Genomic DNA, 20,967 nt, shown 5'->3' with positions numbered 1-20,967 from the left:
CCAAGACATCGGGCGAGCGGGGTAGGGGTAATGATGGAATTATCAACAGTTATAGAAATTTTGGGGGTGGAGACATTGGAAGAAGGGGGAAAAATAAGGAGTTCAGTTTTGGAGAGATTTAGCTTAAGGTAGTGAGAGGACATCCAAGATGAGATGTGAGAAAGACAGTTAGTGACACGGGTTAGTAAGGAAGGCGGTAGGTCTGGTGCAGAGAGGTAGATTTGGGTGTCATCGGCATACAAATGGTATTGAAACCCATGGGACTTTATTAAGGAACCTAGTGACGATGTGTAGATTGAGAAGAGAAGGGGACCAAGGACAGAGCCTTGAGGTACGCCAACAGAAAGTGGTAACGGGGCAGAGGATGCTCCAGAGAAGGCTACACTAAATGTACGGTTAGTCAGATAGGAAGAGAACCATGAGAGAGCTGTGTCACAGATGCCGAAGGATTGGAGGGTTTGGAGCAGAAGAGGGTGGTCAACAGTGTCAAAGGCTGCAGACAGGTCAAGGAGGATAAGCAGAGAGAAGTGGCCTTTGGATTTTGCTGCAAGTAGGTCATTGGTAACCTTGACAATTACTGTCTCTGTAGAGTGATGGGAACGAAATCCAGATTGCAGTGGGTCAAGAAGAGAGTTTAGTGTAAGCAAATGGGATAGACGTGCGTAAACTAGCTTTTCGAGGTTCTATTACCAGCCCTTAAAAGGGCCTTTTGCGGGGCATTGCCCCAAAGTAATCAGCTCTTTTACCTGTAAAAAAAAAAAGAACAATCCCCCCCATTACAACCCACCACCCACACACCCCTACTCTAAAACCCACCCGATCCCCCCCTTAAAAAAACCTAAACCTAACATTGTTTTTTTTTTGTTTTTTGTTTTTTTTTAGAAATTCATGAGTACTGTTTAATATAAAAAGGGGAAAACAGTAACAGTTTAAGTTCTAGAATACATCCAGTAACTTAGTTCAGGATAAGGGACAGTAGAATAGTCTAATTGCCAATAGAAGCCTATAGCACGTCACAGATCTATGCTTTTTCCAGGCTAATCTTATTGCAAATACATAACATATGTAGTTGAACATCTGGTTTAGAAGTAAACCGTTTATCATAAAACTGGCTATTCATAAACTGGCTATTCAGTGGGAGGATACATAATAGCAGACAAGGGAGGCATTTTTACAACATTGTTAAGTATAAATAAAGTTGTGTGGTGATGTCATCACGTTATTGCGCGTGACGTCACCACGCAAAACGGGAAGCCCCGACGATGCCTGTCACTCTACAGGCACGATCGCCGGGGTAGGAGCGAGTGGGAGCCCCCAGATCTCCCTCAAGGTGGGAGAGTGCTAGTGACGGCTCTGAGCCATCATTAGCACCAGAGTGGGAAACTCTGTGATGGCTCAGAGCCGTCATTAGCACTCAAAGGGTTAATCATGATCGGACACGAAAAGTACTACAGGATTGGATCTTGAGGGACATCGATTTCAACCAGTCAATGTAGATAATTTTTGAACGACAACACAATTGGCCTATCAAAAGAATGGTTGAGTGAGTACTCTCCCAATGGATATGGCGGTGTGTAGTATAGCTAGGAGGGTAAGTGTCAGAACATAGAAAAAGTAAAGGCGGAGGCTGCTGTGCTATGCTAAAGGAACAAGTCTTATTGACGTCTGGCAAATGAACATGCTGACCCAGTAAGAAATGGTCTGCATGGCTCACTATTGAAATTTATTTGTGTAAGCACTGGACTGTATCAGGCCAAGCCGGCGGCGCAAAGTAATGGGGTCAGTGACAGTTATTTGAATGCAGTGTTTTGTAACATGGCAGAAGGGGTCAGTGCTACTTTTGTCATCAGGATTAATCTGTTGTTTCTTTATGCTTTTGCACATCTATGTGTTGTTAAATCATGTAACCTTAAAGGGATATGAAACACAAATTTTATTTTTTTTCTTGATTCAGATATAGAAACATGCAATTTTAAACAACTTTCTAATTTACTCCTATTATCATTTTTTATTCATTCTCTTGGTATATTTATTTGAAAAAGCAGGAATATAAGCTTAGGAGCCGGCCCATTTTTAGTGGGTAGATCTCGTTGAGCTGGTCATTTGAAAAGTAGTCCCCAACACAAAAAAGTGTGGGCACCCCTGTCTGTGTGTTTTTACCTTTTACACTTTCAAATTGGACTACAATCAGAAATAAAGTACGCACACGTTTTAGTCAGTTTGCCAAAAATTGCAGCTATCTTGATGTATATTACTTCAGAAATGTTCATACCAAGCATTAAAATAGGATTGTGAAGGTATGTGGTATCAAGGCAGCACTGGGTCTCATGAAAAAAGTTTGAGAAACCCTGTATTAGGTGGTGATAATGGTGGGTTTTTTGTGTGTTTTTTTTAGTGTTTTTATTCCACTGTTACAACATAAAAGAAAATATGCTACAATTCAGTGGTGCTGTCATTCAATAGTGAGAGCCACTGCATTGGCTTTTTATACCTATAATGAACCCCAATTGCAGAAAGAGCAAAAGGCTGTATACCACGTGATAACCTGTTAATTGTTAAATAACTTGATTTTATGCCACAGTGGAATAATTATTTAATACACATGGCCTAAGTAATAAGCCAAAGTCAGAACAGGCCAAAGTTCAAGACAAAATAACTATTTGTACAAGCCTCATTATATCAGAGTCTAAGTAGCGTATCAACAGGGCAAGGGAGAAGAATTGGAACCCAAGCAGAGAAGGCCAGAATAGGTTGTGAGAGCCCAGCTGAGGTGGTCAATTTAAAGTTTCAACTCAAGGCCAATAGATATTCAAAGTCCTGATGAAGCACAGAGGATAAAGTCCTGTTCCATATGAAGACCAAATTATTCAGTTCAGGGGTTTTCCGAGGAGATCTAGGAATCAGGGAGCTTTCTAAGAGGCAAGGGAGAGTGTCCAGTAAATTAATATTGTTCCTTTCTGTTTGGCTGCATAGGTACAACTCACACTTTCGAGCTCATGCCGCTAAATGACCATATGTTGTAAAGTAGCTATCATACCATGTTGTCTAAACTAATGCCACATTCTGTGAATATGCAGTGTTTTGCGTGTGCAACAACTGCCATATAAGATATTTGTCAGCCTCTTAAAGGGACAGCTTACCCTAAACTTTTCTCTTTAATTAGTTTCCATTGATCCATTTTACCTGCTGGAGTGTACTAAATTGTTTACAAGTAGCTCCTTTTACTTTCTATTTGGGCGTTTGAAATAGCTGTTTTTTCCTGTGGTCTCCCTACCTGTTCTGAAAGTTTCTATACTTAAGTATAAGTTAAAGAAAACCTGTGTAAACATAGCTAGCAGAAGAAATTATGCTCCCAGTAGATCGAAGAGATGAGCAATAACATTTTAATTTGTTCTAAGAATTGATGTTTGGTTTACAGAGATAATATAAAGCATGTGTGTGTACTGAAAGTGATAAACTAATGATATCTGATTTCCCTGCAAAACTCAGGCCATTTTGATTGTTTATGGTTTCAAACAAAACAAGTTATTTTAAATACAAAAATAAACATAAAGGAACAACTTTCCATACATTTTATACTCTGCAGGTGGTATAAAAAGTAATTGGAAACACATTAAGGTAAAAACAATTTTATAGTACACTGTCCCTTTAACTTTAAAACAGGACCTTTATTTCTTCACTGCATGGAATGCAAAAAATAAGTACAATGTTTCAAGCAAAATGTTATGCATTGTTGAATTGTCAAGTTTAATGGTCCTTTAACAAGATATTAAACAGTGTTCCTATAATAAAAAAAAATATGTTAAATCGAAATAAACACAAAAAGAAACAAAGTAAACACAAAAAGAAACAAATTGGGTAAAAAAACACACACACACACAAAAACAGCAAACAACTTACTTGTTTTCTTGCAAAATTAGCACTTCTCAGTGTAGCCTCTGCCCCAGTGTGATAAGAGTAGCTAACTTTTAAAACCTATGTTTTATTCTGTCAGTTCTGAGAATGAGTAAATCTGACTCCATATTATATAGTCTATTTACTTTATAGTAAACCAGCCTAGAAGTTTTATGACACCAGGCTAAAATAAACCTTCCTGCAGAGGCTTCCTTATCCTTGTAGGGCTCTGACCGGAAGTAATGGACACTGCACAAATGTAATATAAAAAAAGAAATAAAAGGTAAAATATATTTAAAAAGATGAATAATAAATATTGCAATGATTTCTATTAGGTACAAGCAACGGCTTAGTGCTTTTTTTTATTACAATGAAACAGACTGTGTAACATCCCTTTAAGTCACTCTGTGCCCTGTGATTGTTTTTACTGAATTCTGTATATAACCCCATGCTGCATCCTGACCTGCTTTTGAATCACAACTCTGCGGTTATCTGACCCTGTCTGGTTTAACCTGATTATAGGAAACTTCTACTGTGTATCCTTTTCTTGCATTAATTCTCGTGTATGACCTTGCTGGTTCAACCATATGTGTTTATCAGTAACTTCTGCCTGTGTATTAATCTGATTTGCTTTTTGAACTGTGCAACATGGAGCAGTTTGCTGCAGCCTTGAACGCCCCTTGTTCCAGCATCTTGTTTACCTTATACTGGAGTGGGCTTGTGTAAACAAATTGCTCTAGCCTTGTAGGGCCACTTGTCCTAGCTACCTTACTTGCCAGATACAAGACTGAATAATACTTCACCTACAACATTATGCTTTGCTAATATGCAGTCTCCAGCTAATGGGGCCGATTTTCCAATGTCTGACGAGATGATACGCTGTTGCGTATCGTGTCTGCCAGACATCGCTGAATGCCGACTGCATACTCTGTCGGCATTTAACATTGCACAAGCAGTTCTGGGGAAATGCTTGTGCAATGCCGCCCCCTGCAGATTTGCAGCCAATCGGCCACTAGCAGGGGGTGTCAATCAACCCGATCGTATAAGATCGGACGGATTGATGTCTGCAGCCTCAGAGGCAGCAGACCAGTTAAGGAGCAGTGGTCTTAAGACCGCTGCTTCATAACTGCTGTTACCGGCGACATGAAGGCTCGTGCGGAAACAGGGGCATCAGTGGCCATTCGGCCCTTGATAAATTGGCCCCATAGTCTTTTTCATTGTATGTTGTATCCTCAGCTACAAGTACTGTTTACTTTATATTAGGGTTTAGCCTATTTTTCTATGAAAGGGTCCCGTACCAAGATTTTACATACTGCATTGTTGAAACGCTGCAATGCCTTTTAAAGAACCATTAAATACAATAGAATTGCATAATCACAAATGCAAAATAAAAAGACAGTGTAATAGCACTTACTTTAAATTTCAAATGAGCAGTAGATATTGTGATACATTTGTGATACATTTAAAAAGTTCCTTCCATTTATTTTCTTGCATCTCTGTATCATTTCACAAAAGCCAACAGTTATTAACAGACTCATATTTGTATATAGTGCCAACACTTGCACTTGCTCAGTATGAGCTGGTGCCTATATCAAGGGTAAGGTTAATTTAAAAAGACTGTGGACAGTTTGATATGGTTAGTAAATTGCATGTTCTATCTGATCATGATAGTTTAAATGGGACTTTAGTGTCAAATTCATTGATATTATAGGGTTTTGAAACCTCAGGATCATTTTTATGAAGTTTCTTACTTATATTTCTGTTAGTTCAGCCAGATAATAATACATAAAAACCCATCCATTTATTCTATACCATGGAATTAGATATAGCTCTCCGCTTTACTGTACCCACAAGCTCTCATGTATGCTAGTGAGAATAAAGAAATATTTACTATTCAAATTTATTTTGAATATAAAGGAAAATAATCCTATTTCACTAAGGAAATTAAGCGTTTTTTTTTAGAACACAAAGATGAAGATATATTTTTACCTTTCAATCATCTTGCAGAATGCTGCTAATTTTTGAATTCTGTTTCTCCCTGTTTGTTTTTGATCTCAGCGATGTTTATTCAGTAAACAATGTTCGTTTTATTATTGTATGAAAATTGGATATGTATCTCTAAATCTTATGTGCTACTTTCTTTGTGTTTCTTAATTGCTAACAATGGTTTCTGGACTGAGATTACGCAGCATGTATCTTGTTTATTATCTGCTTAATCAATGTAAGGTCCACGTGAAATCTGAAAGCTCCTATATTTCTGCACATAATATCTATTTCTGTGCACAACATCTATTTAATGGCATCTTTATGAATGCTTTGTTTACTCAACACAATTCATTGCATGTGCTTATTATAAAGAGATTTTACTGTAATAATAAATGGCCAGCTTACGAGTGGAGTGCAAAATTACGCTTTTGCAAGTACAATATTTGCTCTCCACTCATAATATCAGTGCATGCGCTGGTATTATAGGTGAAGCGCAATGCAAACTCGACCTCGCGTTCGAATTACATGGAAGCTTTGTGTACATGAAAGCGTGCTTCCATAGGCTCCAATAGGAGCCTCGTTCCGATACTGGCATACATGGCACAGAACCTAGCACAGTGAAGGGGGGCAGCGATGGACAGCACATTTAATATATATGTATTTGAATATATATATTTATGTTTATGTTTATAGACACATATTAACACATAAATATATATCTATATAAGCATATACCGCAATGTAAAGGCACATTTTTATACATCACAGTCACACACTTTAACCCCATAAAACTGCTTAGTGCAGTTCTTATTTTTTTTAAAAAATAGGTATATAAGAGAAACCTTAGACAAAGAGGCCTGATCTGAGGGCCCTTTTTTCCCTGATCTCAAGTGGAGTGCAAAAATATTTACGCTATTGTTTGCAAAAATTATTCGTGTTAAATCAATAGCTCTTTTATTTTTGCACTCATATTACAAGTTCAAAACAATATGTTAGTGCTTAAGCGAGCGCCTAGGGTGTTACGGATAGCAGGTGTGCCCTAAATCCCTCACATAATAGATTGTATGGCGTTGCACAGAAAAACTCATGTTAGCTGCTCGAGCACTAAGCCGAAGGTGCGCTAAACCGAAGGTCAAATAGTGAAGATGAAGATCTATGCTTTTCTATTGAGATGTATGTTTAAATCACTGCACATACACACAAATAACTATAAACATACATATACACCTTTGAGCTCTTTCCGGTCCAATACCTTGTGATATACCATATCCCTTTAAATTACTGTTAAAACCTTTATGGCAATAAAAAAATCCATTATTTTACATTTAATGTATGTGTATCTATATGTGTTTGTGTGTGTAAAATGCTATAAAATATATAAAAATTATACATGTATTTTGGTATTGCATATATTTTAGCATTAACACTTTTTTTTAATTTTTTTTTTTTTTTATTTCAAAGATTTTTATTTGTTTTAACAAGTATAACACTGACTGGGGACTCGCAGGTCCCCTGCACATTATAGTACAAACCATATCATAAATTGCTAGAGTAGAATACAAACAATCGAAAAGGAAAGAATGAATAGATAGGATACAACTTAATCATTGAAGTATCAGAGACAGAAGTCAGTAAATTTCTGAGAAATTATCAAAAGAGAGTGGGAGGGGGGGGGAGGAAGGGGGGGATTCATCAATATGAGTGGGGAGGGAGAGGGGGGAGGGGAAGACACCTATCAGGGTTTGTCTGAGGCAGATGATACATGTGTTCCTATACCCTGACCTGGGGGAGCCATGTGGTGTCGTGTGTTTCTGTCCAGTCAGCCCAGACCATCTCAAACAAGTCACTTCTGTCCAGACTATAGAATATGTCCCTTTCCATAACATGCAGGTAGGCCATATTGCTAAGGATATCGGACCAGCAAGGGGGAGAAGCTTTCTTCCAGCATCTAGCAATACAAGTTTTGACTGATGTTAGGAGATAAACACAAAAGATCTGTTGATGTTTGGGAAGGGCGTGTAAGTTTAAGTGTAGAAGTGCTGTGGCAGGGCTTTTAGGTAATTGAATCTTGAGAGTAGATAGAGTGCGGAAACATAGGTTCCACAGATGAGACAACCTGGGGCATTCCCACCAGATGTGGAGCATGCTTCCCCGGGCCCCACATTCCCTCCAGCATTGTGGGGAGGACGTCGGGAACATCTTGGCTAATCGCACTGGGACCAGGTACCATTGAGAGATGACTTTATAGTGCGTTTCAAGCATTGTCACACAATGCAAAGATTTTTTGGTCAGGGCGAGAGACCCTTGCCAGGCGCCAGCCGAGATTCTAGTGTAAAGAATAGTGTCCCACTTACTCAAATGCGGGGCCAGGTCTGGGGGCACCGAACCCTCTAGCAGACAATAATGTCTTCACAGGGGCTTGTGGAGTCTACGCCCACCCTTCCACATAGATTCCCATGGGGTAAGTGGACGCGAAGTGGAGGGGGAAAAACCCCAGCTAGATAGGAAACTCTTAATCCTAGTAAGCTCGAAGTGGAGGTAGGGTGGGACATCGTCACCAGGACTGTCCCTAGACAACATGAAATAGCCGTCCCCACTAGTCGCAGACCAAAGATCCGAAACTTGTTTCACACCCATTCTAGCCCATGTATTGGGGTGTGTCTCAGGGAGGCCTGTAAAGAGGCCTGGAATAGAGGTAATCCGGGAGGGATGCGGCGCGATCAGCTTGCGGTGCCGGATCTTATCCCAAACTGCCAAGCACTCCGCGACTACATAATTGTGGATGTTCAAGGTTCTACGACTATGGACCGGGGTCCAGATTAGATCTTTTAAATAGATATCGAAGGGCAGTGAAGCTTGTTCGATATCCCTCCACCTGTCTTGAGAGTGTAGTACTCCCCACTGAGAGATATGCGTGAGCATGGCTCCCTCATAATACTTTACTATGGATGGGGAGGCCAGTCCCCCCAAGTGGACCAGGAACTGGAGTGTTTTATGGGCTATCCTAGGGGTTTTATTCTGCCAGATAAATTTGGTGCACTCGATTTGGAATTGCAGCAGTAGGTGGGTGGGTACTCTAATTGGTAGGCATCTAAACAGATAGGTGAGCCGCGGAAGAAACGACATCTTGAGAGAGGCTATGCGGCCCATCCAAGAAATGCTCTTGTGATACCAGGCATTTTTTAACGCTCGCAGGTCTGCCAGCAGGGGTAAAAAGTTATCCTTGACCATCTGCTTCAGGTCGTTAGATATTTTAACTCCAAGGTGAGTGATACATTTACTAGACCATTTGAAGTCGAATTGCCTCTGGAGGGCCAAGATGTAGTTTTGGGGGAAACCCCACCAGTAAATTTCTGTTTTAGGGGCGTTAAGTTTGTAAAAGGAAAGAGAGCCAAAGGACTCAAGCACATCCAGGAGTTTAGGGATTGTACGAAGAGGGTCTGCTGAGAACACCGTCACATCGTCAGCAAATAAGGCGATGTTATGTTTAGAGCCCGAGAGTGTGATACCCACCAAATCTTTGTTGGTGCGTATTGCCAGGGCGAACAGAAGTGGGGAGAGAGGGCAGCCCTGCCTCGTGCCATTACGGATGGGGAATGACGTTGAATGGAACCCATCCCCCTAACTGTTGCCGTGGGGTTGGAATATAGGGCTTGGATCGCGAGAAGTATGTCAGGGGGAAATTTGAAAACATCTAGGGTCTCCCAAAGGTAGCTCCATCTGACCCTATCAAAGGCCTTCTCGGCATCTAGAGAGATAACCGAGAAAGGCTTGTTCATTCTCGTCGATTCGCAGACTATGTTAATGAGGCGCCTGGTGTTATCTGGACCCTCATGATTATATATGAACCCTACTTGGTCTGGGTTAACCAGGGTAGGCAGAAGTTTTCAAATTCGATTCGCGATAAGCTTGGAGTAGATTTTTATGTCCACATTTATAAGCGAAATAGGTCTATAGTTGGGGCAATGAGAGGGGTCTTTGTTTGGTTTCGGGATCATAATGATCTCAGCCTCCAAAAATTCCCTTTTAAAACTTCCTCCTTGTCTGGCAGTGTTAAAAAACCTAAGGAGTAGCGGCACTAGTTCTTGGCTGTAAGTTTTGTAGAACTGTGCAGGAAATCCATCAGGGCCAGGGGCCTTAAGAGATTTAAGTCGCTGGATGACCTGCTTAACTTCCAACTGAGTGAACGGATTAGTCAAAGACTCCTGTTGTTCCGTCGATAGGGAGGGTAGATTTAGAGTATCGAGAAATTCTCTGATCTGTTGAGTGGAGGTGGGGCCTTGATCTCAGTACCCTCAAGATCATAGAGCTTGGAGTAGTAGTCTGAGAAGCAGTCCCCTATCTGTGAGGGGAGTTTGTGAATCTTGTTGTTATAAAAGATTTGGTGTATACGAGACGTGCTGTTCCGCTGGCGCAGTTTATTCGCTAACAATGTATCTGCCCTGTTGCCTTTATAATAAAATATCTGTTTAAGTCTTGTGAGATTCTCTTGGGTACGCCGCAATTCTAGATAGTTAATATGCAAGCGCACAGCTAAGATCTGGGAAGACAATGCTTCTGTGACGTTGGCTCTGTTAGCAGATTCAAGTAGTCTAAGTCTGCAGTGGGCTTGGGCTAGGGAGAGTCCAGCTAATTTCCTAAGGCGGGCTTGCTTGCGGATGATATAGCCTCTGGTTACCGCCTTGATGGCTCCCCAGAATGTGTCATCAGCAGTCTGACCATTGTCGTTGAGTTGGATGAGATCTATAAGATCTCTTCGCAGCTCCTCCCTGAAGGGGATTTCTGCTAGGATATTGCGCGGAAGAGACCATCTATTTTTATGGGGACAAGGGTCACTGATTTGTAAGTCCGCAAGTACTGGATCATGGTCGGACCATGGACATAGAGGAATGCTGGATTGGAGCACTGAGTCCAGAGTCCCGGCCGAGCAAAAAATATGGTCTAACCTAGAGTAGGTTTTGTGTACCTGGGAGAAATGAGTGAAGTCCCTATCTGTGGTGTGTAGAGACCGCCAGATGTCATAATATCCAAATTCAGACATGATTGATTTGAATCATGTGGAGAGAAGGGTCAGTTGGGAGGAGGACCTAATTGGGTTTAGTGTCTTGCGGTCAAGTTCAGTATCCCAAATCATGTTATAGTCCCCTGCTATTATGACTCTGCCTTGTTTATGCTGGTCAATCAGCCTCAGGATTTTCCTGAGACAAGCAGGCTGTTGGGAATTGGGTAGATAAACTGAGACAAGGGTATGTGTGACATGATCTAGCTTACAGACTACTATCGTGAATCTAACCTGGGGGTCCCTAAGTACTTGGATTTCCTCATAAGCTATCCTCCTGTGAATCATGACAGCAGTCCCTCGAGCTTTCTTTGTGAATGAAGAACACTCGATTGTCGTGTATGATCGAGAGTGGAATCTGTTGGGGGAAGCTAACAGCCAATGTGTTTCTTGTAGAAACACTACGTCAGGATTATGATGACGTAGCATACGGGAGAGTAAGCTCCTCTTGTAGGGAGAATTTAAGCCTCTGGAGTTGTGTGTGCATATTCGTAAGCGGGACATTCTCTACCTCCGATCCAGGGAAGTATATGGACGGGAGAAATATCTGGGAGACCTAGACCGTCTTCCTAGTGAGAGGTGTGTGAGGGCTGGGGAGTAAGGGAAATGATTAGCACGTAACAAGGAAATGTACTGACAGCACAGGTGGAAATAGTCCACCTAGTTGGAACCCTGGCGTGGGTTAACCAGTGGGGGGGGGAGCTAAGAGCGAATGTATGAAGAGGGGAACTGGAAAGTCCAGCCCCACTCCGAAAACTAGGTAGATAAGGTTTGGGAAGGTAAACCAAAGTGCAAGTGAGTAAATATCAACCTGTGCGCCCGATAAGGGCATAACCTAAACAAAATAATCCAGGTGAACATAGAAACCTGACAAGGAACAGTAAATGCAATACAGTCAAAACACATGAACATAATATAAAGAATAGAATGGAGTCGCATATGATTATATAGGTATATATTTCAGTCAATGCAGGCCCCACTCATTATTACATCAGTGCAACCACAAAGGGTAAGGGGAGTAAGGATAAGAGCATTTCACCATGTCATGTCCGTGGGACACTAGGCAGAGTGAATACGGAGGCCCGGTATATAGCATTAAGCTGTAGAGAAAATAGGAAGCACCTAGGCCTGTCATGAGGTGGTGGAATGCGGTCCCATACACTTAGTAGTTACGATTTTCAGTACAATACCTACCCCACTCCATAACCCCAGAAAATAGCAACAGAGGGCATTAAAGGCAGAGGTGAGCATATTTAATCCTATCAGGCCTGTAAAATATGGTGGGCATGTAGGTCTGACAAAAAAAACAATAAACATAATTAACTGTCCAAACACATAAATCTAACATGTATGAAACCATAGAGTATGGCCCAAGGGACCATGGGGGGGACATGTGTCAGGCCATACCATCCCAGTTCCTCTGCCCAACTGCATAGCACCATAGGTGGGCAGAAGTGGGCGTTTTGTAGCTTGTCAGGCTCCTGAGATGTGGCAAAAGCAAGTGCCACTTATCATGAGGACAGAGTCTCCACTTGGGTAGGATCCAAAGGCTGCAGTGTTTTCAGTCTCTTCGGTCTTTGTTCTTTCACCGACCACTCGGGGGCCGAGACTCTCAGCTTAGATTGGGTCACGGGGGGTCCCCTGGGGTCTACTGCCATAAGGCCCCACTGACCCAGGAGAGCGGTTCCTTGAGATAGAGAGGTCACCGTGAATGGTTTGTTGTCCTTTGTGATTATTAGTTTAGTAGGGTAACCCCATCTGTATTTGATGTTTTCCCTACGGAGGATCTGTGTGACCGGCTGGAAGTATCTACGATGTTGTAGAGTGTGTGCGGATAGGTCGGGCAGCAGCTGTATGTCCTTGAACTTCTCTGATATCTGCGGTTTCCGAAAGGCCGCCAGCATGAGCCTGTCCTTGAATGGAAAGCTATGGAAACAGACTATGACGTCTCTCGGTTTCTCTTGTGAGACAGTTCTAGGTCATAAGGCTCTATGAGCTCTTTCTATGGTATCATTAAGTCCATCTGTTGGGCCCAGCAGGTCTTTAAAGAGGTCTTTCATGAAGGTTTGAATCTCTGCAGGTTGGATGTCCTCCGGGATTCCTCTAAATCTTACGTTGTTTCTGCGAGCCCTATCCTCCACATCGGCAAGTTTAAATTCTAGTTGGCTAATCTGGTCTGCCAGAGATTCCGAGTATGCCAGCAAGTTGGTATGGTCGGTAGCAAGGTCGTCCTGTTTTCTTTCCAGGGAGTCCACCCTGTCCCCAATCTCAGAGATGTCCTTGCGGAGTTCAGCATGGTTGCGCTGAATTTCCTTAGTAATGGAGATAGTTTGGTTTGCCAGGATTTTTTTAAGGGTTTCCTCCGTAATTAGGTGTTGTGATCTGACATGAGGCGTAAGGTCAGGTTGGGAGCGATCCCCAAGGGATTCAGAGTCACTCTGATCCTCAAGTAAATCTTCATTCCGGTCTTTAGTTGGTTGCGTGAAGTGGTCCAAAACCGTTTTCTTTACTGGACCTGGTGTTTTCAAGTGTCTCTTAGTGTTATGGGGCATTTTCAAATGAGAGGAGAATATCCTATACTAAACAGTTGAACCTGGATTAGAAATTGCTAAGGAGATAAATGAGCCCAGCAGGTTGACAAATTGGAATAAGGGAAAATACACATGCACATTAGTATTACATAACTGAGTGGGGCCGGACGTCCACTTATGACCTCTATCTCCCCATGGCGGCGCTTATGAGCAAAACACTGCCCTACAACTCTGTGTGATTAGCCTAAAACACCGACCCACGTGGAGACAGGGGCCCAGTGGAGCCTACTGCGAATCACCTTTAGTTTATAATGAGACACCTCAGTTAAACCTGGAAGAGATATTCCCCCTCGGACCCAGGGAAGGGGGGGTACGACCTGTTGGAAGGGAAAAAGGAAAGTGGAGGTGACCAGCCTGCGTGGGCAGGCCGGAAAGGAGGAGTCCGAAGGGGAGGATTTAGTGAGAGCAAAAGTGTTTAACACTCAAATGGGTTTACCAGCGTACACTACCAGAGTCAGTGTCTCCCGTCAATCTACCCACAGGGCGAGGGGCTGAGTTTGACCTCTCTTTTGACCCGCAAACAGCTTATGTGCAGTAGACAGGCAGGAGAGACTAGGGTCTAAGCAGTGTGGGTCCCCTTGTCCTGAAAAGAAGACGTACAGGTTATGTTATGGCAAAACACTTAAGTAAAATAAGACACTCTACCCTGTGCTAGGGCCACAGAGAAACATAAACTGGCGCAGCAACACAAAAAATCACAGTTCCAAATCAGCACCCTCTATTAATAAAGTCAGCAGCAATCATATTGGGGGAAAGGAGCAGGAGTATAACCCGCCAGTAACACCCTGGAGGGAAAGGAGGGAGAGGACACCCCTGCTATCTAGAAAAAGAGGTTAGATTATGTGTATAGATATATCTTGGCCTAATATAGCTGTACCTTCAGCACAGTGATATAGGTCTATAACTCATACCATATGATAAAGGATATTGCACAACACATGAATACAGTAGCTTAAATATATATATAAAGCAGTATTTGCATAAATAGTAACTTATACTGATAGTAAGAGGAGAAGTACCCAAAATACAGCAAGATTAATATAAATATAACAGGCTGAAACCTTAGAAACCTGTAGGAGAGGGTGTATATTGTTAGTGCAAGATATTAAATGACACTACACCTCAGGTTGCAGACCCAAGGACAATGATGCTGACGCAGCAACCTAATGGTGAGAAGTCTGGGCGAGATCTCACAGTTGTGAGGGGATGATGTGTAGATGAAAATATTATGTCCCAGTCAGGATTCTCAATATAGTATCAGTAGCTCCCAACAGTGTAAACTTATATATAGGAGCAGTCCATGTGGATATACATGCTAAAGGCAAAAGGCACCAAGGCTCATATCATAAACCGTTGTCTTAGCAAGGCCTCCTGGTACTAGTGGGTTATGTCCTTTTCCCACTCTAAGGCAGAAAAACAAAGGCCAATAATTAGGGCTCAACAAAGCTATACCTCCAGGTAGTGTACTCTCTCAATGTTTAAATCTTATTTTTAGTTGCAGGCATCCGGTAAAGACATTTAAAAGTTACCAGGGAATACAGTTGCAGCCCTAGTGGGGATCTCAGGGAGGAGGGAGGTGAGATGGAGAGCCTAGCAAATAAAGAGGGTGCACTCCAGGGTGTTTAACGAGGTGGCTAAGTATGAGCTAAAAACTTTGTGGGGTCAGTACCTGTATTTCCTCGTGGGTGCGGCCTATTCATCAAATTCTTGGGGACAGAGGATGTCACCGGTAGTTTCCAATGGCTTTTTCTCCAATCGCTCTATTAGGCACCCTTAGAGGTGAGTACCTAGCGATCGTTGACTATCCAGTAGCAATAGCAGTGCTCCTCCGAGTACACACTGCTCAGACTGAGACGGAGCTGTATAGGGAAGCTGAGGCCCAAGATGGCGCGGGTTCAGATAAACTGCGCAACAGATAGGCCCAGCTACTTTTGCCTTGGATTCCGACCGTCTCAGCCTACTCTCCCTCCCGACAAATAAGGCAGGTGGTTGTCCCCTAACTGATGCCCACAGGAGCACTGATCCTTAGGGTCCCTCGATTGCAACCAGGTAGGGTATCCTGTCCTACTTCCTCCCCTCGGCAGATGTCCGGGCCACTGGGTACACGCTCCGGAGCGGATCCCCGACCCTCCGGAGCAGTGTGGCAGAAGGTAAGCTGGCAGCTGATGATAGCAGAGGGAAGTAGCTTCTGAGTCTCCAGAGCGGAGCCCCGACCCTCCGGAGCCAGGGAGCAGCTGTAATCAGAGACAAAGAGAGGTCTCAGTATCTGCCTCACCTCCGGCGTCCCTCTCCCGCAGTCAGATCAGGGCCTCTCTTGCAAGTAGCAGGCAAGGAGTAGATAGATTCTCCGGAGCGGAGCCCCGCACCTCCGGAGAACTAGCTCTCTTGTCGGTGTCTTCAGATGCCGCTCTTAGGTAGTCACCGCTGCAAATGATCGTAGGTGTAATAGTAAGTGTTCTTTCTTTGGATAAGTGGCTCCAGCAGCTCCGCAATATAAAAGAGAGTTTAGCTTAGCCTTAAATTAGGGCTTGGGCTGATATTTCAATATTTTAAATACTTTTAAACGCTTTTATTTTGTTTATTTTAGAGCAGAGCTCTTCACCAACATGTCTGTTTAGATCAGCGGTTAGCTCCGCCCCCCAGCATTAACACTTTAAACACTTCAAGTCTCCAAGAGCACAACACATAACTAACTCACCACTTTAATATGAGTGATAATAGTTTATCCATTAAAAGTATAGTGTGCACTAAGAAAAGTGTCAGCTCTGTTAAGATTCTCTTTTAAATCTTATTTAGCATTCACTTTTAATATTAAATTGTGCACTTTTCTTAGCGATGGGTCACAATATGGTTAGCGCACCCTGCTGCACTGTAATCTAGACCTTGTTAGAGGGAGTGGTCACATCATATGTTGCAGTCCTATTTGGCAACTCTCAGGTTAAAATTTCTTGAGAAGCTTGTACTTTTTGCCATATTCCCAATACATTTTTTGGTCAACATCTTTGGAAACACAAGATACACTGTGGAACCACAAGCTGTCAACTTTGATCAATTTGAAAATAGCAGACCAAAGCTTTTGATTTCTCAAATCTCTTAAAGGGACACTCAGGTTAAATTAAATTTTCATGATTCAGATACAGCATGTAATTTTAAACAACTTTCCAATTTACTTCCATTAAAAAAAAATGTGCACAGTCTTTTATATTTACAATTTTTGAGTCACCAGATCCTACTGAGCATGTGCAAGAATTCAGTCTATACGTATATGCATTTGTGATTGACTGATTGCTATCACATGGTACAAGGGGAGTGGAAATATACATAACTTTGAAATTTGTTATAAAAAAATATACTACTCATTTGAAGTTCATACTAAGAGCTATTGCATTGTCTTGTTATCTTGCATTTGTTGACTGTTCCTTTAACTCAGTGATTTGCAACCTTTTTTTTGCTGTGGCACACTTTTTTTACATTAAAAAATCCTGTGGCACACCACCATCCCAAAATTTTACAAATCACACATTGTAGCCTAATACAGGATCTATATATATATATATATATATATATATATATATATATATATATATATATATATATATATATATATATATATATATATACTGTACTGTGCTGTCATGCCATGCCTCCTACAAACTATACATGACATATTGACATTCATTCACAAACTATCATAATGATTGTCTATGAATGAATGTCAATGTCATGGTTGTAAATGATGCCTGATGAGCCTGTCACATACCTCCCAATATTTCAAAATTTGAAAGAGGGACACTCCCGCACTGTTGTCAGTCTGCCGCGGCACACCTGAGGATCTCTCACGGCACACTAGTGTGCCACGGCACACTGGTTGAAAAACACTGCTTTAACTTCCCAAGTGCTATATGCAAGACTTGTTTATATGGCCTTCTGAATAATTGTATTACATTTATAAATATAAGGACCTGTTTTTTTTTTGTTATATGTAATGCAGTAATTGGCCAGCAAATTATTAGCTTTGTTCACACAAATTTCAAGTAAAACACCTTTTTGTTTACAATTTTTATGATGAAAATATATTAACATTTTATTCATCCCCTCCTTTATTGTCTGTGCACGTTTTGCACTATTTTAAAGTGATTTGTATGCGTTATTAGCCACACTTGCATACTTCCCAGCTGTCTTGAAAATGTATGGGATTGTCACAGGTTGGGAGGTTTTCCCACTATCTCTCCACCAGATTAGCTTGTCATAGCAAATGACTGTGTGGCTGTCCAACCCTGTCCAAAACACACCCTGTCTACCCGTGATGCACCAACTGCCCCATCAGCCTCCTGTCATGGCTCAACCCGCCAAACACCAGTGGACCACTTCCCACAAATATCTCTCACCTCCTTGTATGAGAAAACCTCTGGGAAATGTTGGGAGGTATCTATTTGCAACACTAGAGCTAATAATTATTGTAAAAACAAAATAGAACATAAGTTATTCAATTATTTTTTTCCATCTTAATGGGAGGAGAGTCCGCTGTTTCACTCATTACTTTTGGGAATTCAGAACCTGGCCACCAGGAGGAGGCAGACACCCCAGCCAAAGGCTTAAATACTCCTCCCACTTCCCCCCTCTCCCATTCATTATTTGCCTTTTCATCCCAGGAGGTTGGCCGAGAAGTGTCAGAAGTTTTCGATAGTCTCTTATGGAGGGTAGTATCTTCGGCATAGGACTGGAGTTTTAAGTAATCCTGTCAGCCTCTCAGTGAGAGCATGGGTGAAATTTAGAGTCTGGAGATGCAGGGAGAGTCTTTCTGCGAAACCATACCGACTCAGATTAACAGCTCCATATGATTCAGCGTTGACAAGTTTCGCTACCTACTTTCTGCTCTCAAGTCCATGTCAGGAGCGATGCTACTACCCTGTCACACTTGAAAGGCCGTGTTACTGTTCCATGGCGTAGATTCTGGTAAGATCTTTTCATTTATACACATATAATAACGTAAGAAGACAGGGTCACAGTGTGTCTCCTTTTATCTGTATAGAATCAAGGGTTAATACTTCCGGAAGGAAGGTTATTGAACAGGGGGGTGTTTGTGCATAATATTGTTTATTGTGTTTATTACTGCGACATGTGCGAGATGTGGTTCTGTCAGTGTGTGAACAGTCAGTTTCTATTGAGAGATCTACGCGGGCCTTATTGGCGTCTTTCTCTCTGGTGCAGGGGCGGTCCTGCATGGCACTCCATGTGACCGGGTGTGGCCTTTTTTAACTTCCTCTTCTTGACCGGCGGTGTAGGAGACGAAGCGGTTTCTCGGTTTCCGGGTCATAGGAGGTTGTGAATGCCCCAGCCATTGGGATATAAAGGTGCTATTTAATATTATCTAGTCCGTAATAAAGACGTAAGCTATGGAGGACTCTGATATGTTAGAGGGTACTCCCTCTTTAATTAAAACTAAAAACTGTGTCTATTGTGAGGAGGTCCCGGTTGATCCGCCTGCTCAACTCTGTTCCACATGCTTCGATAAGATTGCAATATCTAAAAAGAATAAGATATTTAGTACAACTGAGCCATCCACCTCTGACGGTTCTCTGTCCCACGAGGTGCATTCCCTACACTCATCTCCGATTGCACATGCAGCTCCCCAGGACGCTACTAATCCTCCCGCGGGGCTCTGTGATTAAAGTAGTGTTCTGCGGATATGACTTCCAAGTCTAGATTACTTTATCTCTCGTTTCAGGGGAAGGTTCTCTTTGGTCCCGGTCTGGACTCTATAACATCCACGGTCACGAAGGGCAAGGGTGCCTTCCTACTGCAGGATAAAAAGAGTAAACCTAAGGGGTCTTCTTTTTGTCCCTTTCATTCGGACAAGTCTCAACGCCAGCAGCCTGCCCCAAAGACTGAGCAGTCCAAGGGATTTTGGAAACCAGCTCACTCTTGGAACAAGACCAAGCAGAATAAGAACAAAATCGGCATAAAGGGGCGGCCCCCGATCCGTCTCTGGATCGCGTAGGGGGCAGGCTATCTCTTTTTGCGGAGGCATTGATAAGAGATGTTCAGAACCCTTGGGTTCTGGAGGTCATAGCTCAGGGCTACAGGATAGGATTAAAGACTCATCCGCCCAGAGGCAGATTCCTCCTGTCAAACCTATCTTCAAGACCAGAGAAGAGAGACTCCTTCCTAGGATGCGTGAGGGATCTCTCCTCTCTGAGTTATCACCCCAGTCCGTCTAGCAGAAAGAGGTCTGGGGTATTATTCAAACCTTTACGTGGTCCCAACGAACGAGAGCATGTTTCGTCCCCAATTCTGGACCGAAAGTGCCTAAACAAGTTTCTGTCAGTTCCATCGTTTAAAATGGAGACGATCAGATCGATTCTACCCCTAGTTCAAGAGGGGCAATTTATGACAACAATAGATTTGAAGGATGCTTACCTTCACGTGCCAATCCACAAGGATCACGTCAGGTTCCTAAAATTCACATTTATGGACCAACACTTCCAGTTTTTGACCCTACCTTTCTGTCTGGCGACTGCCCCAAGAAAGAGGAGGAAAGAGTTCTCTGGTCCCCAGCAACAGGGTGGAGTTCCTGGGTAAGATAATAGATTCCATATCCATGAAGATATGTTTGACAGATCAGAGACGTTCCAAGGTTGCGTCCAGCTGTCTTGCCCTTCAGACCTCCTCAAGGCCATCTGTGGCCAGGTGTATGGAGGTGATTGGGCTCATGGTATCCAGCATAGATGTCATTCCATTCGCCAAATTCTATCTCAGACCTCTTCAGTTATGCATGTTAAGACAATGGAACGGCGATCACTCAGATCTATCCCAACAGATATCTCGGGACAACCAAGTCTATCAGGATGGGGAGCTGCTTGGGGTGCCAGAAGGGCACAGGGCAGGTGGACTCGAGAGGAGTCGACTCTACCGATAAATATTCTGGAGCTTCGGGTGATATTCAATGCTCTGAGGGCTTGGCCCCTCCTGGGGTCGTCTCGGTTCATCAGATTCCAGTCAGACAATGTTACCTCGGTGGCTTATATAAACCATCAGGGGGGAACGAGAAGCTCCCTAGCCATGAGGGAAGTATCTCGGATTCTGAAATGGACAGAGACTCACAACTGTTCGCTCTCAGCGATCCACATTCCTGGTGTGGACAAATGGGAAACGGATTTTCTCAGCAGATAATTGTTTCATTTGGGGGAATGGTCTCTCCATCCCGAGGTGTTTACGGAGATCTTCATCAGATGGGGGACGCTGGAGATAGCGTCCAGACTCAACTTCAAGCTACCCATATACGGGTCGCGGTCCAGGGATCCCCAGGCCAAGCTGATAGATGCCTTAGCGGTGCCTTGGGAGTTCAACCTGATTTACATTTTTCCACCGTTGCCACTTCTTCCTTGAGTGGTGGCCCACATCAAACAGGAGCAAGCTTCGACCATTCTGATTGCT

This window comes from Bombina bombina, chromosome 4 (genome assembly GCF_027579735.1).
Source record: "Bombina bombina isolate aBomBom1 chromosome 4, aBomBom1.pri, whole genome shotgun sequence".
In the NCBI taxonomy this organism is placed as follows: domain Eukaryota; kingdom Metazoa; phylum Chordata; class Amphibia; order Anura; family Bombinatoridae; genus Bombina; species Bombina bombina.
This window is presented reverse-complemented; position numbering follows the sequence as displayed.